Source organism: Lactuca sativa, chromosome 5 (assembly GCF_002870075.4).
Source record: "Lactuca sativa cultivar Salinas chromosome 5, Lsat_Salinas_v11, whole genome shotgun sequence".
NCBI lineage: Eukaryota > Viridiplantae > Streptophyta > Magnoliopsida > Asterales > Asteraceae > Lactuca > Lactuca sativa.
This window is the reverse complement of record NC_056627.2, coordinates 71,066,409-71,072,440: the sequence shown is the minus strand read 5'-3', so window position 1 is coordinate 71,072,440 and position 6,032 is coordinate 71,066,409.

Below are 6,032 nucleotides of genomic sequence, written 5' to 3'. Positions count from 1 at the left end.
GAGCAAGGAGGTGTAGTTCCTGGAAGGGAGAACAATGTTATGGTTGGTACCAACAATATGTGCTAGGAATGTTTATGTTTATGTTATGTTTTATGTGAAATGTTATGCTATATGTAAGTAACTGATCTATATAATGGTAGAGTAATGTGTATTCTCACTAAACGTTATGCTTACCCGTTGATATTTAATATTTTTCAGGATCGTCAAGTTTAAATAAAGGAAAGAGACCAGTGCGACTACAAACAATATTCTCATGAAGATTACTATTTTATATTTTAAACATGTGATGTTTTCTGCTTCCGCGATGTTTTTAGAAATATTATTTTATACCTATGATTGAATACTTTTGAAAATTTAATTATATTTTTAAAATGGTAACGATTGACTTTATTTTGTTTTGCTTATTTCTAAAAAAAATTGGGTCATTACATCCAGGAGATCCACCATTTTTGTTTCACTAGAGTTGGTGGGGACTAAAGTAATCTGTCTGACGTAGAAATCTACTCTGCAATATCTATGTAGAGCTCGTCAGAAAGGAGTTAGGAGATCGGAAAGGAGAACAAGAGGAGGATGAGAAGCGTTGTGATCTAGGGTATTGGATATGTTATCAGGAGTGACTAAGAAGAGGGAGACAAAGGAGAATCTGGGGAAAGTGAAGGGGAAGGGCTTAGGGGTGTGAATCAAACCGCACAAAACGTATAAACCGTCCACACCGCATCAAAACGCACTGCATACTGCTGTTTAGATTTTTTATGGTGCGGTTTGTGGTTCGTAATTTCGATAAACCGCACTATATGGTACAGTTTGCGGTTTTTAGTTCCAAAACTACGGTTCAAACCATACCATACCGCATATATATATATATATATATATATATATATATATATATATATATATATATATATAGTCGATAACATATCGATTTTTATCGATAAACCTTGTGTTATAGTAATTATTATGTTACTGTGGTAGTTCATTAAACGTGGATTCTTCAACAAACCACAACTTACATTAGCTCTTAGTAAATTACATTAACTTTTACAAAGAAATTATGTCATAACTTTGAAAATATATATTAGTTGTAAGATATTGCGATATAGTATGTTGAATAAGATGTATAAAGATTTGGTAGTATTAAGTAGTGAAAATAGATATATGTTAAAAAATATTACAATATAGTATTTCTTTAATAAAATTTAAAATTTTATTTTAGATCAAATGGTTGAAAAATAGTTTCAAAGTTTAGCAACTAATCAGACCACAAAAACCGCAAAACCGTCCGCAACAAACCGCACCGCAAACCACGGTTTACACCTTTTGTTGTACTGTTTGCGGTTTCCAAAAATCTCAAACTGTGTATGCGGTACGGTCTGCGGTTTTGACTGTAAAGAACACCAAAACGCACTGTGAACACGCTAGAAGGGTTGGTGTATTTATTTTAATTAAAAAAATGACAAGCAAATAAAAGAAAATAAAAAAGAAATTATTAAGGATAAAATAGTCATTTTATAGTCATAGGGACGACCCAAGTGAAAAAATAATTATACATGGATGGTCCAAATTAATTTTTAAAAATAGAAACTAAACGTGTATTTTGGCTCATGCATAAGATCCGACTTATATAATTTATTTGTTAGTTTAAAAGCTAACTTTACCTTCCTTACCTAGTTTATTACAAAACTAGTTTATAAAATATTTAAGTGGTTTCATACACATTGTTTTTGTTTAAATTTATTTGAGATTTATAAAATATTTGAGTGGTTTCATACACATTGTTTTTGTTTAAATTTATTTGAGATTTATAAAATATTTGAGTGGTTTCATACACATTGTTTTTGTTTAAATTTATTTGAGATTTATAACATATTTGAGTGGTTTCATACACATTATTTTTGTTTAAATTTATTTGAGATTTATAAAATATTTGAGTGGTTTCATACACATTGTTTTTGTTTAAATTTATTTGAGATTTATAACATATTTGAGTGGTTTCATACACATTATTTTTGTTTAAATTTATTTGAGATGTAAATAAAGTATAACATTGGTTCGCTATCCATAGTGCGACCCACATAATATTGGGACCGTTGAGTGGAAATGTCTTTCGATTTATAACCCCATATCTTCAATATTGCAATCTTATTAATATAGCATAATCTACTCTAATAAATGAAGGTTTTTTTTGCCACATGTCCTCTTCTCATTCATTTTGGACACATGATATTTTGTAGAATTTTTAAATTTTCTATTTTCCATTTGCCATTTTATTGTATTTTTCATTTTATTAAATTAAAATTTCACATTTAATATGTAAGCTAATATATATGTAAAGTATTTATTAAAAATGATGTATATATGTAATGTATTCAATACATTAAAGCCTCATTAATTTTAATAATTCAAAATTTTTCTTACTTTTCTTACAAATTCAAACTTTCAAATTGTTAAAATTTCATATTTTTTTTTTAAATAAACTCATGTAATACATGGGTCTCACACCTAGTCTTTGATATACAAAAAGTTATAGTTTTATTAAAGCATTATAATTATACTATAGAATTTGTTGTTTTATGAAAATTCATTAGAATAAAAAGGGCCAATTTAATAATAAAGAATATGGGACCAATGCTAATTTTCATTAATTTACAAATATAAATTATACATATTTACCAAAATTAAAATAAATCATACACATATTTAACCACCTTATATACCATATATAGGGTACCACTAAATTTTACAATCACATCTACATGCCAACACGAAATTTGTACCAAAAAGAACAATTGAGAGTGAAACGTGCCAACAAGTAAAAACATATTTTCCATAAATATGAATGTTTCTATTTAATTTAAAGTAGAAATCTTCCTTAATAAATGAAGGTTTTTTTTGCCACATGTCAATCTCTCATGAGTTTTGACACTTGTCATTTTGTAGTATTTTTGAAATTAAATATTATCCACTTGTCAATTTTTGGTTTGTTTCAATGTTTAGAATTAAAATCATATATTTACTTATATATGTAAAGTATTAAATATCATATATTTGATATTAAATTGCAATAAATACGTTTCTTTCTTCCTTATTTTAAAATTATACATTAAAAAATATTTTTATTTATATTTTAATGCTTAATATTTTTTTAAATCAACCTGTGTAATACACGGGGCTCACACCTAGTAACAATTTAATAAAGATCAAAAAGAACAATTCAATAAAGATCAAACGGTTGTTCCCCTCTTTGAGTTTACTTTACTACTAGTATTCTTTTTCATACAATATTTATGTGCCTATCATTTTTCGGCTTTACTTTCAGTTCTATTACTTATATATGTTTTTGTGTTTAGTCATACAACACTATTATTTCTTAAGTCAAGGTCATCTATAGAAGTAGTCTCTCTATCTTACTTATATGTTTTATTGTAAGTTTTTGCTTTCACTATCTATGTAACAAAACAATATTTACTTACTTAACATTGCTCTTTTTTACTTTTAATTTTATTAGTTCTATTTTATTTTTTGTTTAGTCACACACCACTATTATTTCTTCATTGTAAGATGTACTTCATATGCACAAGATCATCACAGGTGTTCCTACATCCTAACTTTATCGCCCTAGTCTTAGGGGACTTGGAAACTTTTAAACATGTGAAAGCAGCTCAATGACCATAAAGTAGTCGACACCCAATCACATGTATATGACATCAAGAATCTTGTACCATGCGAACAAAAAAGATGTACTTTATGTAGAAATGGTTGTACTATGTTCAAGAAAAGTTGTCCTATATGCAATGATTTTAGATTTACAACATTCAACGATAACATTTAACTTTTTCAGCTTTGATTGTGAACGACAATGTCAAAAGACTTTAACAATCTTTTATTCCTTTCTCTGCAAAAAGATGAAGTTTTTAACTAAACCCAAGTCTTAATTTAACCTTCATTTATGTACATTTTGGGGGTAAAAACTCGATTTCTAGTCTAGTTCTTCAAGAATTGATTGTGGTTTTTTTTTCCAGATCATTGCTTCTTTCGATCTATGATATTCTGACATTGTAGAATCGTTTTTACACTCACACAATGATTGGTAAGCTATATATGGTTGTTTTTTTTTTTTAACTTAATACAAAAAAAACGATTTAAAAAGAATGAATATTGTTATTTCTTTCTTTTTCTTGTATAAAAAAAAAAAGAATGAAGGGATAATGAACTAATGATCTCTTTAGATATACATAAAGATTGTTTTTTTTTTCTAGATTAAGTAAAAAACAAAAACTACCATTTATAACTAAGCAGATTTAGTGTTTTACCTGTTAAGCCACTTAAGTAAAAACGAAACAGCCCAAATGTAGCTCCTATGTGACGGAAATGAGGTTTTTTAATTAAATGCTAACTTTTTACAACTTTACCCTCATTTCTTTTTTCCTCCTATTTGCCCAAGTGGTGCCATACTTTTCTCAGATAGGTTTTAAAAATCATTTATTAATCCTATGAAAAAAAAAAAGAAATAGGCTGAAGTAATTTACAAATTTGCCCTTGTTTACTTTCCAAAAGAGAAAGTCAGAGATCAAGTTTTCTCCATTAACTGCTTACTTTTTTACAAAATTGCCCTTTTTATTTTTCATTCCATTTCTCCAAATGGCATTGTTGTTTTCTCAAAAATATATATATATATATATATATATATATATATATATATATATATATATATATATATATATATATTAAAGAGTAGTTTATAATCCGTGAGAACCACGGTTATAAAATTAAGTAAAATTTTATAGTAAAAATTCAAAATTATTAATCAATTATTTTAAATAAATTATTAATTAAGAGATGTTGTTTTTATTAGTTATATGAAATTATAATCGTTGATACAAATAAATATGTAAAATTAATTTTTAATATATATTAGACATTTTTTATTTGTGAATTAATAAAACAATAATATAAAATTTAAATTTAAAATTTAAAATATTTAAAATAGAGAATAAATACATTGACAAATAGCATCACATTAATGATGATGTCTAATAAATTTAAAATAGAGAACTAATAGATTGACAAGTGGAAACACATTAATTAAGATGTTTAATATGATGACACATGGTAAAATAACTACTTTTTTATTAGTATAGAGATATGAAAGTTTGGAATAGTAAACTTTCTAAGTGTTTGACAAGATTGGTCCCTAAGATTAAGTATGTTTGCTTCTCTTTTTCTTGTCAATTTTTTTTGTCACTTTTGGTCCTTCAACTTATGTTGGTTTTAAAAAACTACTTACAACATTGACCTTTCACCTTTATGTTTTTGTTCACAAACAACCCTTTCACTTTCGTTTGATTTTTTCATAACCCTCACCTTTTATTACATATTATTAGTATTTAGTCTTTTGGCAGAAATGGTCCCTCATTATTATTATTATTATTGTTAGACAAAATTACACGATTGGTCCCTGTGGTTTACCAGATTTAACACATTGAGGACAACGATGGAAACCAAAATCACTCTTTTACTCCTAATCTGATTTTTTTATTAATTTATATTTCTCTTTTTGGTTTTAAATTAATGTTTTATTTATTAGGAAATACTCACCCAATACCATAAAGCCACCCACCGGCAGCCATCACCACCACCACCACCACTGCCAAAATTACATAAATGGTCCATATGGTTTACCCGACTTCACAAATTCAGTCTCTAGTACCTTAAAAGACCAAATTACCTTCACATTAACGGACAAAAAACAACAATCTATATTTTCCGGATTGGTTTTCCGGCCGCTGCCATACATGGCAATAAAGTTCAATTTGTGAGACTATTTCTTTATTTTCCTCATTTATTGCAAGAAATAATGATTTAGATTTCTTTACTTATGTAATTAGATGACATTGTTTAGCTTCCTTTACTAGATTATCTCAATGCAATTCAACATGCTACTTTACTTTACAAAGCAATACCTTCCGACCACGACAACGCCGTAGAATCTTTTCTAGTTAAAAATCATATATTTTGATACCACTAATGCAGAC